This window comes from Taeniopygia guttata, chromosome 9 (assembly GCF_048771995.1).
Source record: "Taeniopygia guttata chromosome 9, bTaeGut7.mat, whole genome shotgun sequence".
NCBI lineage: Eukaryota > Metazoa > Chordata > Aves > Passeriformes > Estrildidae > Taeniopygia > Taeniopygia guttata.
In genome coordinates, this window is record NC_133034.1 from 12,321,127 (window position 1) to 12,346,495 (window position 25,369).

The following is a 25,369-nucleotide window of genomic DNA, read 5'->3' on the forward strand; positions in this document are numbered from 1 at the left end:
AGAGACATTTATGGACAGTGCACCGGGAGCTGACCTTTACTGCACAGGGGAATGGCTTGAAGGCATCTCAGAGAGCTGGGTTACAGAGGGAAGCACTAGGGGTAAGACAATGCATAGAACATGCGAGCTTCACACTAATGTCAATACGGAATTTAGTGTTAGCTGTGTCAGGGAGACTTAGTAAGGGAAAGAATTTCAACTGAAGCAATACAAATTACACTGAAGAGGGGAGTCCTGGCTTGTAGAAGAGTTTAATAAAAACAAAAATGTGTTCTGATGTTTTAAGAATTAAGAAAAAATAGTTTTAATTTTTTTTTTCCCTCTGGGATTTAGCAGTATGTAGTGTGCTCAATAACAAAATTTTGCAATTTGTCATGTAGCTTTTAATTTTTTTATTTAGCTATTCTGAGAAAATCAATTTAGCTGAGTAACAGTGATAGGATCTCCAGCTATTATCACCTAATCATTAATTTCTTCTGGTCTCTGTTAATACAACTACTGCAGAATGTTTGATAAATCATTAAAATAGCTTGGATTTAACTGGGGAATAAATTATTTAAAACTATAACTACAACCTATTTCCCCATTTCCAACCCCCAAAACTCTTTTCACTTATTAAAGCATAAGTGAATTAAAGCACAATGAAATCATAAATATGAGAATCTACAGCTTTTAAAAGAAAAATAATGAAGAGAATTAATGCAGACGACTGAATTCCTAAATCTCATCTGTTCGTGATCTATGCCTGCAGACACCACAGGGCTGTATTTCATGAAGTACTTAGCACCTCTAGTGTTCACACTCCCATTGTCTGGTTTGGAATGAAGATATTGCTCTCTTTGTTTTTGTCACCGCTTTTTAATTTTTTTCCCTTACCCAAAGCAGCAGAGAGACCATTGGCAGGAGCAGATTTATTTGTGACTTGGCTGGTGCTTTGCAGCTGTGATTGCAGCCCTGTCACCAAGGTCAGGGCACAACTGAGATGTGGGTGCACAGCTGGCTCAGCACCCAGGGGCCCTCACAGGAGGAGGACCAGCAGCACAGAAGTGCCTCGCACCTCTCAGCAGCTTTAGTGAGAACTGCTCATAAATACAATTATTTTGCTAAGGTGTGGCAGTTTATTTTTTACTAAATTTGGCATCTGCTTTGCTTTCTGAATATCAGGTTCTGGCAGCACAGCAATGGAGGAGCAGAAGAAACTTTCAGCTGGTATAGAATGAATTCGTGATCTCTTTTCTTCTTCATGTTTGTGGACTTGATAGATGCCTGGAATGTTTGTTTACAGGAAATGAATAATGAAAGAAATTTAAGGCCCAGTTGAATAGCACCATTAGGTTAAACAGATTCCTCTTTTAGGATTAAAGGTTAAGGTGAAAGATAAAGTAAATAAGTAATTTGATCTCCTAGTAAAAGGCTTAACTCTTTCCAGCATGCTTTGTGTAATTTTTAAATATATATTTGTAGTCACTTAGTGGCAAATCTAAAAGCAGATGGTTATCAATATCGTTCTTAGCTCCTTTTATGGATACATAATCTCTTTTCATTTTTTTTTTTTTTTTGTGAAAGTCATGTTTTTAGTAGCTAAAAATGAAGGGAAATGTTCTCTTGCCTTACAAGAATTCTTTTATAGTCAATTCAAAGGAACAATTAACTGTCCCTGAAAGCTGACTTTTTTTTTTTTTTTTCAATTTCCAGGAAGAGAAAAAAGTAATGTAGTCAACAAATACTTGGAAAAAAACTCCAATTATTTATAGTAAGAGGGGACTGTTAGTTCTGTTGTTCAGAAGGGTCTTTTGGTCTTACTGTCTTATAAAGGGACTCTTGAAGCTATGTTCTCTTTCAAAGTTGCTACAAGCCAACTTGATTTCATCATGTAGCCTGGAAAATGCATCCACCAAAATCAATGTCAACCCTTTGAAATTTTGTTTGAAGGATTAATTATGAAGCTGTGTGACCTGGCTGCATAACTCTTAAGTGTTGCCTCTATTTTAGGAGGCCTTTCCTATTGTATTGAAGAATTTGCCTTATGCACCTTAGCACACTGGCTTCACATTAAAAAGAACTTGGACAACTGCAGAACAGAAAATGAGGTGATTGCAAGGAAAGATATCCGGTATCAAATGCTACTGCAGAGAAAGCCATGCCCAAATGCTTATTGCTTTCCTTAACAGAGACATGATCTGTTTATTTCTATTAAAGCAAATTACAGTGAACTTCTGATTTGTACCAGGTGAGGGTCTGCCTACTGATGTATTAAATGAAAAAAATAGAAAAAAAGAAAATACTTTCTCCCTTGACTCAACCAAGGACACTCATCCTGTACAATGTGCTATTGTAAAGGTGCTCAAATGCAAAAATTTGTTGTCCCAGAGTAACCCAGCACTTTCCCAGGGGGAGAACAGGAAGGGAACATGTCTACAGCTTCCACTGCTGTGCTTTACATTTCAAATACTGACTAGAACAGAGCAAAGGCAAAACCACAACTGATATTTTTCTGTTTCCTTGCACAGAGGCTAGAAAACAGCGTTTGTAGGAATTTTTAGCCATTATTAATCTATGCAATTGTAACCTTTGTAATTTTCTCCCTTCAAAGTGTAGAAGACATTGAAATAACAGCCTAAGGAGGTTTCAAAATTGGGACTTGGCATTTAAAGCCTAGTCAGCTTGCATGGCATTGTGTAGTAATTGCTAGTTAATGTAATAGCAAAACCATTACGGTGACAAAATCTTAGAGTGTATTTCTCTTTTGATGTGTAAATTAAGACTGTCAGAAAGCAGTCCCAATATTAAATAGGCCCCCTCATCCATTCGAGTTTGAAAACACTTTGCTTAATCACTGGCAGCATATAGGTACTCTTTTGCTTGTGTCTGCCATATGCACTAAACTGATCTTTCATGCATTCTTAAGGAGAAAGGTTTATTTGGGCTGTGAAATGTTTGAGGGGTTATCTGCTGGACAAAGGAACAGTGATTTTTAACTCAAATTCTGGTAGAAATTTTTGTAGCAAACTACACAAATTTCAAGCTTCTTAAGCCTGAGTATTTTGGTACATGATTTCTTTTTAAATAGCAGTGCAAGATTGAAGAAATTCAGAAAAGATAATGTGTTTCCAGAGGATGGGAGAGAGATTTTGAAATAAGTACTAGGCTATATATAGAAATTACGGGAGCTTCAATAAAACCAACCAGTACTTATGGGTTTTTTTCCATTCTGTAAATCTGAATTGTTGCCATTATGGTATAGACATTAAAATATAGTTCTTTAACCTTTTTTTAGCAAACACATAAAATAGCAACCAAACTTTCCCATACTGCTTTCTCACTTTAGCAGAATTCTTCACAGGTATATTTCTTCTACCAAAGATGTCAAATGATTTTGTGAATTACCAGGAAAAGTCACTATAACATTTCTTCATGGAAGAGTGAAATATTAATAACTGTACTGCTGTTTCCCCTCGTGTGCTTGGTTGAACACCTTTGTGCTTTTACCTCCTCCAGTTCCTCTTCTGCTCCTCTTCTGCTCCTGATCATGGCCCAGCAGCAAGTGAATCTGCTGCAGGTGGTCTGAATGGAAGTTGTGCATCTTACCTTTAGTTAAGGTGTAGTGAGGACTTGGAATGCCTGTGGTACTGTGACCCATTCCAGGGTCACTCAGCTTGCTCCTTGTCTTGTCAGACTTGGTTAGTTCCTTCCTTCTCTAGTCAAATAGAAGTTACAAACTAATTTTGGAGATGTTTCTATGGGTTTATGTAGTCTCTTAAATTGCTTTTGTGAAGCTGTAGTTTGATGGGATTCACATCTGCTGAAATAATGGATCACTTCCAGGGAAGGGAGTGAAAAAACCCAACAAACCACGACAGAGCAGCACATTTACCAAAGCCAGCAAGCTTTGGTTTAGTGGTTGAATTCCATGGAGGAAATAAGCCTCCATGGAGGAGGTGAGTAGCTGATATATGGTGTTAGGTCAAGCAATGACTTCAGCTGGGATTAGCAAAGACAGGCATTGTTGCTCATCCTTCTCCCACAGCACAATCTCTGCTCTGCCCCTCTGCTGGAGGCTGTGTCATGTAAAACCTGAGGCCCTGTGGCTCTGACCCAGAAATCCAGCTCATTCCTGGTGTGGTGAGCATCTTTCCTGGCAGATCTTGGACAAAGGGCCTTAGCAGGGCACAGTGGAGCTGCTCTGAGGGCTGTGTGCAATCTTCCTTCATCTCTAAGTCCCACATGAAAAATTCCTTTCTCCCCTGATGGTTTCACTGCAGTGGGATGAACTGCTGTTTCTCTGCCCTGTATTAAGGGTGAATAGGTAGTTTTTCATCATTGTGTTACTCAGTCTTGAGGAATATTTCCAGGGGTTCTTTGATCAATGTATTCAAGGTAATCACTGTGAGGCAATTAAAAAAAAAAAAAAAAAAAAAAAGAGCACTTTGAAGTTTCTGGCAGAAAAAGTCCTTCCTCAGAGACTGCTTTCTGTCCAGTAGAGCAACTTAAATTTTGTATAATAATCCTTGTGCTACTATAATGGTATTTAGACAGCCATTTCTCCTTCTTCTTGCAAATGAACTTTGAACTCTGTAAAAAGACCTTCCAATAAATTACCATGATTTAAAAGGATCTAGGAAACACCCAAGAGGTTGTGCTAAGGCTGTGACAAGTGTTTGCTACAGCCCGTGATAACGTCACCCTAAATGTGTGAAGTCTCCTTTCAGCACCTTGCCTCGCTGGCTGCACTCAGTCTGCATTATCCCCAGAGCTGTGCTTTATACCCTGTGCCACACTCGGTCCCACCAATACTTCTTGCTCAGTTCTTCTTTCTGAGCCCTGTGCTGCTGTGCTGAGGCCAGTGGGATAACAGCATTGCTGCATCCCTGCTTGGCCACGAGTGGTCTGACTCACAGCTCTCTGCAAAGGCTGCCAGTGGCTCTGCTAATAACCACTTTTAAAACTAAACAGAGAAGGGAAAAAAAGCCCCAAATTTCAGACCCTCCCAACTCAGTAACCAAGTGTTATCAGGAAGAGGAAGATGGGAGAGATGAAAGATGTTTAATGATGTGTGTAAAATGCTGTTTCAGAGCTGCACCTCTGGTTTTGCCCCCCTGCACTGCTGTGTTTAACTTCTCTATTTCCAGAAACTTAAAAGCTGTGCCACTATTTTGTTTCTAGATTATATTCTACCCTCTCTGTTATTTGAACCAATCTTGACAGTCATTCTTTGTCAGAGTACCTCACTGCAGTTTCATCTGTTCTGCATCATATTTTCTAGGACAATCTGATATGAACTGGTAAATTAATACATCATTGGGAATGGCTGTCACTTTAATGATGTATTAATGTTACATGTCATGAAGGTGAAATTCAAGGTAGAAAATGTGTATTATGCCAGATATGGTGCCTTCTATGGAATAAAATTTCTGAAGGAGAGATGCATTAATTTTTTTTTAAATAAAAAATTTTTATAAAAATCCCGAACAACATAAAAGACCCAACAAACTGTCCAAAACTGAAAAACTGTACCACATCTCTGCCCACAATCAAAGTAACTAAATTAGACAACTCTGTAATTGTGACTTGTTGTTCAGTGTCACTGGGCTAGTTTGGCTTTCTCAATTGTATAGCCTGTATGGAATGTAGCATTGCTATATTTGAGTGTTGTAGGTAAAGCAAAAGTAATTTTATTGCTTTTCTATACACAACAGCTTTTTTTTTTTTTCCCTGTTAGATTTTAGCCAGATTCACTAGGATAAGTCTGCAGGGCATGGATAGAGAAACATCTTGATGGGGATCTGCCTAAATATTCATGTTTTATTTTACCATGGAAGAGAGGCTTCATGTCAATTTTCCTTTGCAACCAACATCTTCTTATCCGAACTTAGAAGAAACAAAGTGGTTTTGGAAGGGCTTCCTTTCCAGTGTGTTTTCTGCCAGAGGTCTCTGCAGGCCCTTTATCTCATTATTTCACACCTGTGAGATATGGGACACAGTCCAGAGCACTACTGGTGTCTTCCCAGGGGCCTGCAGAGCTGATTCTGGCTGGTGGGTGCAGCTTCAGAACTCTACTGCCTCAGACTTTTAGCTGCCCTTGAATGGGTCATGTCTATATTTTGTGATTCTGTTTCTTGCATTGGAGAGAAGAAAATTTAGTGCCAAATATTCTGGGGCTAAGTAGGGTTGGTGGTTGGTGCTCACTGGGGAATGGATCTGGTGCAAAGGATTTTATTGAGCCCTGTGCTCCTGCAGGTTTTATTTCATGTCAGTTAAACACACATCACTGCAAGGTTTGGATTTCTTACCTGGGCTTTGTGGGCCAGGTGCTGCTCCTCTCCCACTCTGACTTCTCTTTGGGTGTTTTCTGAAGTGAGGGAGACAAGGGTAATTTGGAAGGGTGTGTCTGTGTTTGGTGAGTGTTAGCTGGAGAATGTTACTCTTCAGTTCTTGAAAGTGTTTTGGAATCTTGGGGAGCAGCGGTTGGCTTTTGTTAGTTGTGTTTTTCTCTATATATTGACAGTAAAAAATATCAGTCTTCTTTTTCATGGATGAAGCCTACCTGTTTCAGGAGGACTGAAACTCAGGAGGACTGTGTCATACTCTTGGATATTTTTTGTGTATTCTGACAAGTGCTGTAGCAATTTGGTCTCCATGTGGCCTACAGAGGATTGTGTGCCTTGCTGCTGGGATTTTTCTATTAACATTATTCCAGCATAGGACTGCAGAATATGTTGTTCTTACAAAATATTGTGAAAAGATAAAGTTTGGCTGAAATTTAAAAATGACATAATAAAAATATTATATTTGACTTGATATTTTGCCACTTCCCCTACAGCCAACCGTTAGTGTGGTATGTTGTGCTCATAATACCCCAAGTTACTAGACCCATGTGTGATTTTAAGCACCATCTCCTGCCATGTTTCTGGCAGATGCTCTTGTGCTTTTAGCCTTGTTTATCCCTTGCACAGTGAAAGCACGAGTGAGCTCACTGTGGCTGCCCGGGAACCAGCAGTAATCCGGATAATTGCACCCTGACAGACCCAGCCCGTGCTGGGGTCAGCACAGAGAACTCTGTCTGCTCACACCTGAGCAGTGGAGATGAGCTGTCCTTAACCACAACCCAGCTGTGGGATAGTGGGGGACAGAGGATGGTGGCTGTTAAGTTATGTGTATAACACATAAATAAATGTACTGGATTGCAGATGTGCAGTTTAGGAAGAAGGCTTGAGGGAAGGTGATCTAATTCTAGTGGGATAATTTACAAAAACTAATGTTTTGTTAAACAAAAAATCATGGTAATATTCAGCAATGAAGCAAAAACTTAGATAGAATTAAAATATTTAGAAATATATAACCATTAAAAAAATTATTTACTGTTATTTGCAATGGCTCCCCTTCCCTTTAGTTTTAGAAAGAAAGACTCAGTTTGTTCCTCAGAAAGAAAAAATAAAAGAAAAAGGAACCACGAATATATAATTGTGCTTATTATAAGAAATAGTCACAAACTGATTAGTGTGGGAGGAATTAATTATTAAATCTACCCACGCTCTCTGTTTTTTTAAATTGTGCTATTCAATTATGCAGCAGTAAATGTTATCATGCAATCACTGGCAAGGTGGTAATTAGTATTTATGAATTGCTGCTTTTTAAGTCTGACCTTTTGATAAATTCCATTTGTGGAGGTGGTTTTAGGTATACAGTGATCTTGAGAAACTGTGTATTTTTTTGTTTTGTTTTTCTTCAGTTCTGATTTTTTGAGACACTGTTGCAGTAGCAGTGACTTACAATCCCCTTTTATTTTTGCTAATAAGAATAGACACTTTAATGCACAGAAAGGTTCTCCTGTAAATCACTGAATTAAAAAAAACCAATTCTTAAGGTAAGGAAATGCATGGAAATGAGAGGTCAGTGAAAAGTACTGTGAAAGGTAGTAAACAGATGCCTTTTAAAATCAAGCTTCTTACTGGGTGCCTAAATGGGATTTAGATGCCTGTGTTTAAGCAGACACTGACAAAGATTTTATGTTTTAATAATTTATGTGCCCTTGAACAGAGCAGAGGTCAGTGGTATTACCTTTACTAGCCAGTTATACATCAGTATGACTTCATTCTGAAAATAACCATTTTCACCCCTCCTGAAACAGAAGCCCAGTGTTCCTAATCTCCCAGGCACTGATTTTGCAATGTCCAGAGGCTGCTAAAGGGGATTGTGAGAGCAAGTGGGGTCACAGCTAATCAAACTGACTGAGGGCATTGTGGCCAGCCCTGCTCAACCACCTGTCCAAATGAAGGCTCCAGCCATGGAAGAAAAGCACATTATTGCTTTAATTCCCAGCCTGTCCTACCAACAGGCTTTGTGCCTCTGTTAGAATGAGCCTTTCTGGGGGTGCAACTCTGCCAGAGTCTATTTAAATGTTCTTCAGCTAGAAAAGAGAGAGAAAAACAAAAGAATGAATGGGAAAATACTGTTTGGTTTCACCAAAAAATGAAAAGAGATCTCTTGTTATATTTATGCATATATAAAGTTATGTATTTGTGTATATCTTAGATCAGTGTGATGTGTTTGGCTTTAATATTATGCTGAGGATTCATTGCTGGCTGAAGTGCTCCACTGTGCCAGGATTTCAGGGCACTTGTTCTCTTGAGGAAACAAGCTTGTCTGGAGAAGAATTACAGAATCTTAAAGTTGAATTACTATGACTCGCGTCTTTTACATTTTGAATTATATTGTTTGCTTATGGGACAGAGGATTACTTTCTAGTAGGTTGATTTAATGCTTGCTAAGGCACTAATATATATATTTTTTCCCAAATACTAGAACAGCTGATATCAGTACATTTGATTTGATCAAAATGGGTTGAGTCTCCTGGGTGCCAGCTTGGGTGTGCTGCTCTTTGGGAGCAGGAGCAGAATGTCCTCATGTCAGGTGTGCTCAGAGAGCAGCTCCACGAGGAGCAAATAAGCCATGGCTGGGGGGTTGTTTGTAGCTTGGTTTTGTAAGCTTTTAAAACAGATTTAAGTAGGATATATGCATATATATACACACAAATAGTCTTGTTCCCTCTGGTGGGAAAATATGCCCTTGTTTCCCATTTTTCCCACATTTGAGCAGTCTAAGGTAACTTTGCAGAGTTGACTTGACAAGTATTAAATATTCCATTATGTTCTAGATGTGAGATTAAACTTGAGGATGAATTAATTTTTATAATATTATTTTTCTGTGTTCTGAAAGTCATTTTGCAATGTATTGAGTCGTAAAGTTGCTCCAGCTGGACAATAATTCTGTTATAGAAACTGGATATGGAGAAGAAAATACACTGAATTTCTTTACATTCTTGGTTTCACTTTTTAAACCATCTCTTCCTTAAAAAATGTCGAATCCCAATAAGAACATAATATTATGTGCTGCTGTGATTGAACTCAATACAATAACAAATCATTGAACAGCAACATAAATAAGGACTCTAATTTTACTTAAGTAAAAATTCCCATGAGTAAAACTGTAAATTTTAAGACTCTAAAGAAAGAATTGAGTTAATGTTTTTTATGATAAAAAAGTTTAGTTTCCAGTACTACTTATGTTGCATTAATGAACAATATTTTTTCAGCAAATTAAATTAAGAAATTAATTAAAGTTGCAGGAAAATAGCAACATCTTAGTCAATTTTCTTTGGGAACTGATTCCTTTTAACTATAGGTGAGTTTATTGAGTTTTCTATATTTTGCCACCTTAAAGTCTGTGATGATTTTAGATTTTACCTATTATCTAAATATATAACTTAGTTGAATTATATTTTGGTATTCATGAGATTTTTGTGGCCGATTTAATTTTGTGATCATAAACAGGAAAACCATTCTAACCTTCAAAAATTTTTTCTTTAATTTGACTTTAGGTCAGTCTGCATTGGTTTGTTTCTTCTATTTTCATATGAATTTGAATGTAAAACTGCTCTGAGAAAAGTTCTACTAAAAACAAAACTTTGTGTGTGCATGCAGAGCCAGGGATACTTTTTATTTAGGCTGGATTTTTTCTTTTTTGCCATTTAAGTAGAAGAAAATATTTGTATAATTTCAGTGTGTTTGGTCCCTAATGTAATGGATCAGCTTAGCTGGGAACTGAACTGAGATACTTAATGAGCAGAGACTTTGCCTACACTATAGTCTTACATCTGGAAAAGAACTAAATAATACCAAGGAGTTGTGGGAAGAGATGTAGAGGTGTCCTTCATGAATGATTTATAAGAGTTCTTGCTCCTTCACACACAGGGCAAACAGATTTGTGCTAATAAGCTAAATTTTGATCTTCAGAAATTTAGCAATAGTAGTAACACATGAAATACTATATTTAATAAGTAGAAGTATGTGGTATTAAAATACCTCTAAGTAATTTTTTTCTATATTAGGAGAAGAATGTGTTTGAGTAGGATGCACTGTTTCCACTGCCATCTTGGTTTCTACACTGTATTTAAAATCCCATAACGGGGTTAATGATCTTGAACTTTTCTTTATTTGCCTTTTGCCAGCCACCCTAGAGTGATCTGCAGGACTTGAGTTATCAAAGACAGAGGAGAGATGCCTCTTGGCATTCTGGAAGGCAAATGCTTTTGCATTAACTGCTTCCTGAAGTTCATATTTAGAGGTTGACTAAAACTGCCTCCTTTTGTCTTCAGCCCCACTATCTTTCACACAAATTAGGCTCACTGGCTAATGTTGATTATGTAATAATTAGTGTCATTCCATTGTTGGCAATTTTCCCTGAAACACTAAAGCAAGATATGAAAGTTATTAATCTTGAATTATTTTCCAATTCACTTCCCAGATGTTGTGCAGTAGGTTTACACCAGGAAGATGCACTGAAAATCTGAGATTTACCTGTGCTGATTCACATGACCTGTAGTCAGTATCCATCAACAAAGACCCACCAGTTGCCCCTTCATGTGGAGGAAACTCAAAGCAATCTACAGGAAATGCTTCTCAGAGGTAAGAGAGACTACTTTTTTAAAAATTTATTCTCTCTTGAGTGACGAATTCTGACCATTTTAAACTGTGCAGTTGTGTTGTATTTGTTGCAGGAAAGCAGAAAAAAAAAAAAAGCAGCAGGGGGAAATGAAAGCAGCTCTTTAGCCTTGAGTTTTGAATTATTCCTCTAAGGCTAATTTAAATGATCAAATCAAGATTCTTCTACAGTTATGGTATCTGTTTCTTGTCACCAGTGAATTTGTATGGGTTCTTTTTCTTACATTACAGAAATTGAAATTTTCCTCTTACAGAATAAGGAAAAAGAATACCTGAAAACTTAAAGGTTTCTGCTGTGCCTTCTGGTCTGCTCCAGAAGGCTGATTAGCAAATTAATGTGTATTTCTGGGTTATACCCTGTCTATGTAGGCACACAGTCTGTGGTGATTGGGATGGGGCTGTGGGAGCCTCATCCCCATGGGCACAGCTGTGAGCAGCAGGTGAGCAGCACTGACACAATGAGCCATGGAGTGCCCAGGGGCACTGAGCAACCACCAAAGGGAGCAGAGGGCACACAGGTGCCATGTATCAACATGAGGGGATAAAAGGTTGGGCTAAAGAACAAGCAGGGAGGATGCTTGCAGCCTCCTGAAATTGTGTGATGATGTTTTGTGTATCGTGGCTGTCTCAACTGTGACATATCTGGTTTGTGAAGTTGGCCACTTCCACGCCAGTGTATGACAAAGTGGGGAGGGAAGCTGTGCATTACATTTTGAGCACCTGCCTGTTGGGAAGCAGAGGCTGGAAATGAACTATGAGCAATGTGTACATAAGCCTGACTTAAGAGCTTCCACAGGGAAATATGAGCCAGGCTTTGTTGTGGACACTTTGGGGATGGCTTTTGCTGCTATTGCTGTGCAAAGTCCTTGTTACAGCCATTTCTCTTAAGCTGTACCCAGGGGTGATTGGTCTTCTGTAGATGGGTAGGAGGGAGTTGACTGTAGTGTACTGCAGTAAGAGGGCTGTGTGTTTGGAGAAGACTTCATGGTTTGGATTTGACCTCTACAGAAAATGAACTGTGGAAATCCTTGGGACTCTCACCCAGAAAAACAGAAAGCATTCATTTTCCTCATCAAATGGCCTTCAACAGTTTAGCTTAGTTTTTTGTTGCTAGAAGGGCAAAAGCCTGTCTGTATCTATGCCTCTCAACCTTGCCTTTTATTACTTCTGAATAGTTTTGGCTAAGGCAAAACACACTTGTCATTCTTAGCTTTATAATTTTCTTCCTGAGTGTGATTATAGTGAAAAATATTAGACAAAGGAGTAGGAGGGGAGAGAAAAGCTTTAAAATTGTGCATGTGGGCTGTAGCTGGAACCCCTAGGTGAGTTAATTAGCAAGGTGGGATCCTGCCTGCCTGGGCTATTAGTACTTAGCCCTGTGGTATTGGTGCTTTGAAAATGCTCTTGAAATGAATATTACCAACAGAGCAGGAAGGTGATATGTGGTGTTATTGTCTATACATTTTCTGCAATTTCATACTTCCAGGAGACTGCTAGCAATGTGATACCAGTTTATGCTGTTGCTGTGATATATTTTTTAAAGCATGCATATCTTAAAGACTACAAGCAAAAGCCTGAGAAATTATGAAGTTGAAGGCAAGAATGGATTTTATTTGTTTAATTAGGAGTGCTTCCCTTGTTGCAATTCACACTTTTGCTCCTAGAAACCTCAGTCAATTTGTAGAAGCTGGAGTGTTTACACATCAACTTCTGGTACATTTTGAGACTAATCAGTAGCCAACCATTTCTCTGAATCTTAATGGTGCAGTGGACGCAGGGCAAAAGGCTCTGTCTGCCATTTCCTGCCTCACAGGCCTGAAATGGCTGGTGATGTGTTTTGCCTCTCTGTTGTAGGACACCCTCTCCCATAGTAAAAGCAAAAATAGCAGAAAATTGACTTGTAGCAGCATATTGGCTTGTACCCCATCAGCAAAAGCCACTCGTGGCTGTGATGTTGAAAGATTTTTCCTTTCCTCAGTTAGGAGTACAAAGTGGAGAGTAATATAGAAAATAAGTGCTTAGCTTGTCCCCAGGTGTCAGATGCCAAAGTCACTGAAACCTGTGATTTAGATGATCTGGCAAAGATGTCAAATTCTGGGAAAGTTTTTGAAATCTTTTTGTTGTATCAGTTTTTCCAAAGTTGACAAAATTACTTTGTAGTAATTGCACAGAGATCAGACTAGTTACTGGGTTTTCTTCCTTAGATTTTCCATTAGGATGCTTAACCACTTGTGGTAGGCCTCTTCATTTAACCAGATAATATCTACTATTAGATTCACTTGATTGATTTAATAATTTATTTCCTGCTGTTAGACCAGGAAAAGAGGTTCTTATACTTTATTAATAAAGAATTGACACTGTCATCAATAATTCTGTCTTCTCCATGTCTCTTTGTGTATATATTTGTAATGTAATGTTGAACTAATGTGCTGAGTCTCTATTGTAAAAATTGTGCTGAGCCTGTCTGTTTTGGATCAGTAAGTTGGAAAAAATATATTAATTTATAGACAATACCAAGACCTATGTCAAAGGTAAGCAAAAGGATCTTGTTTTGGGCAGAGTTATAGGGTAGGTAAGATGTGAAATAATAAAAAGGATGAGGGGAAAAAATAATAATTAAGATAACATTGTGACCTCTAAGAAGTTTTGAAAAAGCAGAAATTTTACCCATTGTTCTTTAACTTCTGATACAGATTTCATGTATTTACATATAAACAGAAAGCATTATCTTTAAATATTCAGACAGTCAGATACGCAAGTATTTTGTCCCTTTGCAGGAATTTAAAATGCTAATGAATGACTAGGCTTCAGTAGCAAGCTGCCTAATTTCACTTGCAATGATTTAACAAAAGTGTTTTCCATCTGGGAGAGCCAAGAAACAAACAACTCAATTTTTGGCAGTAGATTTTTAAATTATTGTTCCTTCTGAGGTTGCATTATGATGGAGCAATGTAAAGGGAGTTATTTGCTGTTTCTGGTCCCTGTCAGAAAAATACACATGGGTAATCTTGTTAGAGAAGGAAAAATTTATCCAGAAGACTTATGTCAACACATTCTCTACAGCTCTTTCTTTAAAAGCACAGATTGAGTATCATATTTTTCAAAGCCAGGAACCAAACATTTGTTTAAAATGGGATATTCAAATCTTTGAGTCTTATTTCTAGAGTAGCAGTTAGGAAATTCTGGGGCCATGTGCAAAACTCCAATAAATAGATTATGTCACGTAGAAAAATCTAAAAGGAGAGACATTGTGGGTTTTGTATCAAAAATACATTCTAAAAGTGCATTTAGAATTTGCAGTTTCCTAAGGCACTTTATTCTCATAGCGCAATACAACAAACTTTTGAGTTTTAGCATGTGTCAGGAACCACACAGAAATTAGGTATTTTTTGGCATTCAGTGTGGATATTATTTAAAGACAATGCTGTGTGATATCAGCTGGCACTTTCACCATGTCCTTAAAAGCTCTATTTGTTCCTTCTTCACTCCTTTCCCCTCAGTTTCAAATAACTTATTTCACCTAATTTCCTTTAGAGTTCTAAAACTTGCCCTTTCAAAGGGAGGTGTAATGGAAATGTGAATAATCGTTCTTTGGTCTGGTGCAAATGCAGAATATTTACCTTAAGTTTTTTTCTTTTTGCCATTTAAGAACTTGCTGTAGAATGAAAATGTTGAATTGAGGCATCCTGGGTAATGGAGAAAAACATGAATATTTTTGCTACAGGTATCTCTGTTGACTGCTCAGGGAGAAAGGGGATCCTATTGTGATATTTTCATCCCATTTGCATAAATAAGAGTCTCTGCTTTATGTATTTGCTCTAATAATGTACTTAATGTGTGCTGTCTCGCCAGCAAGGGATCATAATGTGGATGCAACCATTTACCTGGGAAATTCCTTTAATCCTGGCTGTGGCTGTGCATGTATTTAGAGCTGTGGATGTCCTTGGAGCAGTCATTTTATCCAGCACTTTGCAGCATCCACATCTCAGTCTTGAAAACACAGAGAGAACAACAGCAGAACTCATTCTTTGTATGAATGTGCTTAATAAGAACAAATGGTACCAGCTACAACAGCAAAATGTTTAGGAGAGAAAAGTGTTTCCATGTGATGTTGTGTCATTGTGGTGAATATCCCTTGTAAAACTAAAGGAGGGGGCTTTTATCACAATGGGATTGTTAATATAGGCATATTACAGATTTAGGTTTTATTTTTTGCTGTAGAATTGTTATGCTTATTTGCTGCTTACATTGGCAAGTCTTCTAAGGTTTTCCAAGTAAAATTTTAAAACTATAGTATTAGAGGCCAGTAGTGCTGCTGCTTTTATAAGGAGCATCGAAATTAAAATATTTATGGTCAATTAACTCCTATTGACTTCAGTACACCTAAGATCAGACAACAAATTCCTGCTTTCTCACTGTCTTTTTCAGCCTTATTGAACTGGAGTAATCTCTCTCTCTCACACACACACACGCACACACACTCCCCCCATTTTATTTCTATCCTTTGAGATCTTAAAAGGAAATGGGGAACTAAAAAAGGAGGTGTTGGGAAGAAGGAAGGTTTTTCCCTGTGAGCTGCAGTAACTCTGCTCTTGCGGCCTCGTTCCGCACTGCGGGGCGGTGAGGGACTGAGATCCCAATGACGCGGATCTGGGAGGTTCATGTGCTCATTTTCTACTCTCCCATGCCAGAATGTGAAATCTTACAGCGTGCATGTCTCTTGCCAGGCTAAGTGAACCTCATCAAAATTAAATCAAATCCAAAGATAAATATTAGTAAGCATAAATTCTCATAAAATTACTTTGTGGTTATTTATTGACGGAGTAGGCCTCGGCTTTGTTTGTTTTTATTTTATGCAACTATATTAGATTGCTTTTTGTCTTTCACCCAGTGTAAGGACTGGTTTATTTTGGTAATGTAACAATTTAACTCTAATTAGGAAATTGTGCAATGAGAAATCTTAGCATTTAAGAAAATATTATTCCTTTAAAGATTCTACATGCTGGATGCAAGTTAATGCAATTTTCATTAGAAGTTTTCATTGAGTCCCATCTGTTTGAATATACAGCAACAATGAATTATTAATGTGTATTGCTGTAAGAGAATAGTCATTTACTGACAGAAAACAACATTTGGTTTGATACAGGAAATTAAATCACTTTATGCTTGTGAGGCTTGTTAATTATATCTGAAGTAAAGGATTTTAATTGATCTCAATAGTTGCTGTGCAAAATAATTTTCTTCACTTGAATGTGAAAGGATGCATAACCATTTTTTATTCTGTTTTTATCCTTAATATTGGTTTAAGCTGTTAAAGAAAAAAACCCGAACAGTAGTTTTCAACAGCTAATAACAATTTGGTACAAACATAATTTACCATCTACTCAGCTTTCAGTAAATGGAAAATAGAACAATCAAACACAATCCTTATCTTTAATATATTGCCTTGCAAGAAAAGATGGTTGTTCATTAACCTCTAGGCAGCCTTCCCAAAAACCTCATTGTAGTCTCTGTGTAAGCTTTGGGCACTGGAGCATCCTGAAGGTGTCCAAAGTCTCTCATCACTGGTCACTGGGTGTGCAGCACTGGGAGAGGACAATCTCTCTCTCCCCTGTGCAGGGTCAGTCCCTGCACTCCTGATGTTGCCAGGGCAGCAGCAGGTTTCATGTTTGCCCAGGTAAAATCAGCTTTCTGATAGCTCTACATAGGGAGTCCTGAGGAAATTTGTGACTGCTGCTGGAGAAAAAGACAGACTTGTGTTTAGGGGCAGGAGAACAAGTCCTGGCTTAACTTCAAAGTGATTTAAACTTTTTTATATAAAAAGCTTAAAACCTAAAAAAAATATATAGACTGAAGATTTTAAACGTGGCATATTGCAACTCTATTTACACTTCACAGATAAGGCAAGTTTTAAGGGTTTGCTCACTTGCCTCAACACAAAAACTAGAGAAAAGTATCACAGGATTAGGAAATATCCAATTTATGAAATACATGTGGGGCAGGAGCCCTTGAGGCAGAGAAATAGACAGTACCAACTCTTGGGGTAACAAAAGTGGTGTTCTCACTCATCTCTTGATGACTCCTTGCCTCAACTCCCACTGTGATGTTTCTGGTCCAGAAGCAACTCCTGTGCATTTCTTTCTGCTGTGTTTCATCTCCTTTAGACCTTGGGGAGGCTCTAAAAATTTGAGAGGTTTCAGTTCAGCTATGCTAATGGAGGTTTTACTGGAAGGAAGAGATGAACTGCAGATAATGACTAAGCAATGATTAAATGGAACCCAAAGTGACCACCTAACCTTTTTCTTTTCAGTTCTCCTGGTGGGGTGGCTGATCCTGGTGGGAGGAGTGGGAGAGGCCAAGCAGAAGGAGCCCCCTAGTAGTGCTCTGTTTCAGTGCAAAACATGAAAAATTCTGCAGGATTTCTGTTCATCATGTCTGCTACACAGGCGACACATACATTTTATTTTTATACACATATAATTTTATTTTTGTCCCCTGGATCTGCTAATGAAACTTGTGATTTTTTCCAACCCTATCCCTTAATGTGACTGCAGCATTTCTAAGATTTAGACTATGTGGATACAGCCTCTATGACCCAGATAGTTATGGAAATATAAACCTGTGCCTTTTTAACCAGTATAGTGCAGACAGTGCTATCTTTTTGTGATAGTTTTGTGTCTGTTAATCCACTTTAAAAGCCCATATATAATCTGTTCAATTGGTTTAACACTGCTATATGGCATATGTGATATTTATCAGGACACCTTAAGAAGGTATTTGAATCTGAATAGCATGTTTGTCTATAAAATGAAATAGAAAATAAATAGAATTAATTTGTGGCTTGGGGATGAGACCCAGGGTGGAAATAAAAAGCATAATAGAAGAAAATAATAAAAAGAAGGTGATTATTGCCTCAGCTGGTTTCTTATCTGCTTGGGTCCAGAGTGTTCAGAGACCAGAGCACATTTCAGGGCAATTGGCTGCTGGAAGCTTTCAGTCCCACTGTGCCCTCCTCATCTACTTCTACAACCCAGATGGAACCTTATTTACCAGTGAAAAGTACAGATGAAGGAATGATGGAGCTCAATTTGAGAAGATTAAAGGATGTGCAGTCAGTTTCAAATGCTGTAAAAAAAAAAAAAGAAATGGAAATATGGTAAAAGTTCTTTCATTTGGAAAGTTCAATCAGCTTTGTATTTGAAGATTTTTAGCAAAACACTTGTTTCATCAAAACTAATTTCTTACTGAAAGATAATGATAGGAAATTTCCGCCCAATATAGATGCGAGTCTGTCAGCTGGTTTGTGGTGCTTGAAGGTTCAGTCTAGAGGCACTGGAATATGCCAGTAGCCATGTGGATGTGTTTCCTATGAGAAATATCTGCTTATTTCTGTCCCTTTCCACAGGCAGTTTACCTGGGCTGTACAGGTACTATGTAGGTGAAATGTTATCTGGATGGTTTTTAATGTTACCTTGATTGAAACTGGCAACATGTACTGTCAGTGGAAAATCTGTTGTTGAGAATCAACATTTACACACTTATCCTATCATTTCCCTAGCATGGATGCTGATTTTAGGTTTTTATTCTTAGCAAAAAGAAAGAGAGTGTTATCCAAAACTCACAAGTAAAAGCTGAAAATTTTTGCTGTAAATCTGTTTTGGGGTGAAAAAGTAGACCTGGCTTGTATGTTCTGGAAACTTTTATGTTGGGATCATAACCACTCTCATTCATGAGAGCAGCAGAATATTTTGTATTTTATATTTTTGGCAAGATGACAAACCTGCTAATCCGGAAAATCAGTATCAAAACCTGTAAAAAATGCTTATGATGCCTCTTTCCAAAGTATTTAATCCCTTTCAAATAGTTTTGCTATAAAGTATTGCAAACTGCCCCAAATCTTTCAATGCTTTGACATCTGTATCCTCTGCATTCCTGGCACATGTACAGCTTTCAGATTATGCTTGTGACTTGTCATGTATTGACTTCAAAATACGCCTTAGAAAATAAGTTGTTTTCATTAAACCTCTGCACAGACATGATTGCCAGAGTTTTGTTTCAAATGATAACATTCTGGTAACTAAGTCAAGAGCTGTGGCATCAGCTTTTAAAGTAACAGATTTAAAATAACAGCAGCAAATATCTACTAATTATTTATATTGCAATAAAGTTTAGTTTATCAAAGCTATGAAGAAGTCCTAGAAACCTCTTGCTTTTGCTACTAAAGGAGCATCGCTAGAGAAATTTTGTTTATTATAATTACAAAACCAGATCCCATGAGTAGCAGATGTTTTGAGAAAGCTGAAAAATTAAGTTACGTTTTAATGAGAACTATTGTTCTGGTTAAATAATGCATACCTCCAGCTAGAGAGATGTTACATTTAGAGATTCTAAAATCTTATGTTCCAGTCTTGAAAATAATTAAAATGTCTTTTTGTCACAAATTTAAGTAATGCTTGAGAACTAAGAATTTTAAGTGTCTTCCCTGAAGCAAGAAACACATTAACAATAACAAAGGCTTATTCCCCATTGTACTCTGTGAGCTGCATTTTGCAGCAATAGGTTTTTGAAAAGAACTAACCTTCAACAACCTGAATTGCTGAAATCTGGAAGTGAAGGATATTCTTTGGTACAGGAAAAATGCAAAGATCTAAGCATAGAATTGCTACACAACATGTACAGTCCAAATAGTAATCTTTCATAGAGTATTTTGTTTCAAATTTGTTTATTGACCATATTTTCATTTGTACCTCATCTCCCAATCAACTGTTGCCTTTAGATTTTATGTGGATTATAAAATATACCAGAAAAATGATTCCTGGAGGATTGATTTGGAAGAACAGTCTTTGTTTAGAGTTCTGTGTGCAATTAAATTAGTTGGAATACTACAATATTTAAACCTTCTTTCTTGAATAGATGAGGATGTCACTATGCTCTGTTGCATTGTATGTACTCATTTCCTTGGATTGCTCTGCTCTTTCCTTTGCTGTTTCATTTTCTACTTCAGAAGTCTTGATGGAAAAAAAGCAGCATAATAAAGATCATCTTTTTGATTGCAGCTAATCATAAGCTAAAAATGCAGAACTTCTTAATTATCTGGTAAAGCCAGCGATTCTTCAGGGACAGAGAAGTTAATTTCCTTTCTTTGCATTTTGTAAGCATATCGCTATTAATCATGGAGATCATAAGCTCAACATTGCTGAAAATGTGCTAGTTAAGTAAATGCAACTGACTTATGATACACCTCATAAGAAATCTTCAGCGAGCTACATGTCTTGCTTTGCCTGAGAAATTGTGGGCACTCTCTGAATGTGCTGCTGAAATACAGCAAAGATCCATCAGATCTGCCTAGGGCCTGGAGTAAATAGGAAGCTGATTCCCACTCTTCACAATGAGTTTTATTTATTAATTAAGTTATCTTGAAATCTACTTTAACATATTGCTGATGACTTTGATGTGGCTGAAAATCGTTGCTGGCCATGAATGGAGTGAGGGGAGCTAGCTCATGTCTGGATGTTTGATTCCATCTAGAATGAGCACAAAGCATTTTGGCATTGGACTGGCACTGCAGGTAATGGGATTTTTTTAAATTAAAGCCCCCCCCCCGCCCCCCAAACAAATGGTCATTTGTGTGTATATGGACATAAGTCAGTTATGTAACTCAGTGCTTTGTGGATCTGAAGAATCCTGATATCAGATTTAATAACCCAAGTGATAGATGTAACACTTTGCATGCCAATTATTTTATGACCTTATATGGCTGCCTTAATACTTCCCTTTGCATTATTGTGCTCTGGATTAATTCATCAGTGTAATGGTGTGACTGAAAAGATCACAGAAGGGTACTGTGAGTGCTGAAGTTCTGAACTGCATCACTGCTCATGGTTTGAGTACCTCTAAGAAAAGAAAGACAGAAAATGTGATAGATGAGACTTTTCTAAATGAAAATAATAAACAAAGTAGGTTTTCCACCACAAACACTTATGACAGACCTTGACAATGCAATTGCTTTCAGTCTGCTAACATTTACTTGAGCATTTTGACCAGCATCCAGCTTTCCTTCTCCCTATGTAATTCCTCCTGTTCTCAAAATTAGCATTTGTGTCTTAACTTTAATTAGTTTATTAATAGATAAACCACATTCAAGCTAGAAATTAGGCGTCGGTCTACCTGTGAATGGCTACTAAATTAAATCCTTTCCTATAAAATAGGTGATTATGGCAATCCATTCATTAGTTACAGAAGAGAATACACCTCTGTAGCCAGAGGAAGATATATTTTTAAAAATTTGTAATAACTGTCTAATTGGTTGGTGCAACTTAGTGCTCATTTTGTGCTGTGTCACATCTGGTACAGTCAGCTTGGTGACACTGTGAAATATTCTGGCTTCATTTGTTCAGCCAAGAGGCCTTTGAGGGGAATCTGCCTGAGACTTTCACAGGTAATTTCCTGAAGGCCAAGGAAAATCCATTAACACTGCAAAAAATCCAAGCGACCAGAGAAAGCAGAATGATATGAAAACTTACATGAAGTGAAGTAAAGCAGTGAAGGGGAAAAGTGGTGTCCCCATTCCTTTAGTAGCATCCTGCTGCTTGAAGTGCTGCTGTAGAACTGGGAGTGTTCCACGTCAGGCTCTTGGGAGAAGATCATGCCTTGAAATACCAACTGGTTATTTCTGCCTGCTTGGGCATAGTGAGTGGTGTTTGCTGTGAAAAGGTCACATAAAATTTTAATCAGGACAGAAAGAAAGGCATGGGGAACACCGGGCAGCCTGACAGGGAATCTGCCATGCTTTCCCTTGTGCCCCTCTGGAACAAGTGCTGCCTTAGCAGGGACATCTTTGTCCCTCGGAGCACCTGTGAGCCAGGAGGAGCAGCTCTTGGTGGGAAATGTGCCTCCAGGACCTCTGCTGGAGGAGGGACATGAATACTTATTGCCATTGTCCTGTAGAAGTGTTCAGTTCATAGAAATGCTATTTCCTGTGCTAAAAAAGTGGGAAACTATCTTCTTAATTTAGTAAAAAATGCTAGACTGGTGCCATTGGATTACTTTGTGAGACTGGAAAAGAAATGAAGCAATTTCTTTAAAGTGGAGTAAATAGCTCTGTTCAACTAGAAAAGGCATCTTTCCACTTGGCCAGTCTCAGAAAATTTACAAAAAGAAAGTAATTATGGTTGCTCTGAAGTACATGTCTTTTGTATCTATACAATATTTTGTTTGTTTGATTGGGGTTTTTAAGGGGGAGTTTAAGTTGTTTGTTTTGGGGTTTTTGGGGGTTTTTTGGTTTTTTTTGAAAGTGCTGGAGGCTCACTTTTTATAAACAATTGCTATTACCCCAGGGCTGTGCCTCGAGTCTATAATGGGAATAGTTGTGTCATGTATCTGCTCTTACCTAAGGTAATAAAGGCGATTAAAGGTTGTGAAAATTCAGAGCTCTGCCTTAGTTTAGCTTCCTTAAAAAAGCCTAGGTTTTCTAAATTTACTAACCATTTTACTCTTAGTTTATGCAGTTTTGTGTTAGAGCTTGTCCTCCTAGCTAAAATAGATCTCACTTGTGCAACTCTGATGCAAGGCACTGCGGTATGTTTTATATATCCATAACAAAGCTTTGGGAAAGAAAGGGAAACGTGATATGATTAATTCTGACTTTATTTTTGAAATGTTTTCAATTACGCACACAATTTTTTTTGTACTTGAAATTACTTTATGATCAAACAAACAAACAAAAAAAAAAACAAACCAAAACCGACCCAGAAATAAATGGATGTATTGTCAATGGTAAACTTAATTTTCAAGGAAGATGTTAATTCTGAAATGCCAGCTTCTACTTTAAATCAAAGGTGTCTGGCTCTTTATACTAATAGCACAGAATAATTCTCTGTTAGAGAGTTTTCTGTTAGTCCTATGGAAAGGGAAGCTAGCTTTATAATACCAGTCTAGAAAAACACTTCAGATTATATAGGTTAAAATAATTTCTATCCATAGGGCTCTGAGGAAGAAATAATAACAAGATCTTGTTCATCTCTAAAATGTAGGGATGAGGGAAGGGAAGGTTACTAAGACTGAAAATTAGTACTTAAAAGCATTAGATGACTGTAAAAGGCAAGATTTTTAAGATTTAAGGCTCTGTTACTGTTTTGATATAGTTATGATAGTTAAAGTATTTGTTTATAATTGCTAGTTCAAATTGATACAAAATAAAGGGAAAATTTTTATTCAGTTATAAAACTTGACTCTTTCCCAAAGAATTATTGGTACAAAGCCTCCAGGGTTCAATGTACTGTGAAAACTGAGGTGTCAGCTTGCACCTGGATCTGCTACTGGAAGTTTTTCTGTTGTCAATGTGGCATTAAAGAGCATTTTAACTTGTTAGTTTTGTGAAGCTGGTGTTTATGCAACTGTATGACACAGATTGCTTTCTGTACGGCTGAATTTTAGTTTTCCCAATGAGAGAATGGAGAATGCCAGAGAAAACACAGTGCTGCCAAAAACCAGTTCAGGATCACAAAGGGTATTTTGTTACGTATAGGAGTTTTTTTTGATCTCTGATACTTTAGTTTTTGCTTTGGGGAGGGAGAAAGTGAACCCTATAATGTATTTTTTTCCCTCTGATCAGTATTGGGTATATACTTTGGTTGAGTCAGGAAATAATGATGAGACAGTGGCATAGGTTATGCTTTTGCTTTTTCCTTGCATTTTGCCTAAACTAATTCAGATGTTTGGGTGCAGTTGGCAGCCGTGCAGATAGTGTGGTGAAGACACACTGATGGTGACAGGTCCTGGCACTCTCTTTTTGTGAGATCTGATGAGGTAACAGCAAGAATTCCTTTAGCTGCACTATGCAGATGACACACTATATTAATCAAACTGAAGTTTACAGGTCTTGAGCTGTTCACTTTAAATTTAACCACTTTTTAAAAAGGCAAAAGGTAAATAATGCTGTGATCTGTCTCTAAGATTTATTAACACCAAATCCAGCAATTTTTACCTTTATGAGAAGTTGCAATTCAACTGTGACATCCTTCATAGCAAAAATGATATTCCAGACATCATAAATGACATTTCCCTTCGAGCAAGCCTGCAGATAAAGAAGCACCAATACCTGTTCAGAAGCTGATTTAGAGTTAACAGGGGGACAATTTTACTATGCTACAGTACATAAACATTCCGCACTGACAACGTTTTATAGCTGGTCACAGTGCTGATGAATATATTTTATGGAATATCTGCTTGTAATGTGCAGATGGAGACAGAAGAATTCTCCATTTCATTTTGGTTTATTTTACTTTGTCATTTTAATAGCATTTAGAATAAGCCAGATAGTCCATTAAAAACTAGCAGATATACCTAGCTCTTAGTTACGCTGATGTAAATTACAGTTTGCTGCCTTTGGTAAAGTTATTCCACACTTACAGAACAATTTGCAGATTGTAGATATGCCTTGAGGCATTGCAGAGACGTAAAATTAGAGCAAGTGCAATAAGCATCAAACCTTTTTTGGAAATTATGAATTTTTTCTATGATTTAAAAAAACAACTAAGCATTTAAAAGCCAAAACAAAACCACCACAAAACAACAGCAAAATTAAACTCTACACACAATGCTTTTATTTCTACTATACTCTTACAGCCAGAAATAACAAAAATATATTCTGATTAAATGCTAAATATAATTTTTGCTTTAGGCTGTTTGTATCTAAAGGATCTACTGTTGCTATTGATGTCGGGGGGTCAGTGCCTGGAGAAGGCTGGCTTCCTAAATTTTCAATTCTTTAACTGATTCTTCTGGCTTAAAATATCATAAACCTTGCGACCCTGCATGCATCATTTTAGACATGTTTTCCCATGAACATCAGAACAGGAAAATATGGGACTATTTATGAAATTCTAATAGTCTTATAGTCAGTGTGAGAAGTCAGGTGAGCCCAGTTTTTTATCTTGTGTTTTTTCATTTACACCTGAATACATCAAGAAGCTGTGAATTAAAATTCCTGAATATTATTCTGCAGATCTCCCAAAGCACCAAGGGCAGCCTCAAATCTAAATCCTGCAAGATCTTCCTAGTCCCAGAGGGTTTTGCCAGAATTCCCAGCAAGAGCCAGGGTGGAATGTGATTTGGATGCGAAGCTTTTTCCAGTATGCCCTCCGAAGAGAGGAAGGCAGGAGCGTAGGAGAAAATGAGAGTTGTTCCTTGTGATTTCCTACTGTTTCTTATAGACTTTTCAGTTCAAATTACCTTCTTAGCAGCTGGCTTAATTTCTTTAAGGGTCCTTTAGGCTGTGGAAGGTAAAATTGTGTTCACATGTTGGGTATGTGGTTTGATATTGCAGCTTCTGAAGGAGCAGAAATAGATTTGCAGACACCAGCTCTGGC

At 37.5% G+C, this 25,369-nt stretch overlaps 1 long non-coding RNA gene across 2 annotated transcripts in view; it reads left to right on the top strand.

Annotated features, from left to right (window-relative positions):
* Positions 1 to 10,654: 10,654 nt before the first annotated feature.
* The window catches only part of LOC140684703 (uncharacterized), a 289,333-nt gene continuing 274,618 nt past the window's right edge, over positions 10,655 to 25,369 (top strand). Inside the window, exon 1 of one of the 2 annotated variants that reach the window (XR_012057385.1) lies at positions 10,655 to 10,964. This is a non-coding gene — a long non-coding RNA (uncharacterized lncRNA). The remainder of the gene's footprint in view (positions 10,965 to 25,369) is intronic. The other variant, XR_012057386.1, reaches the window with a different exon arrangement.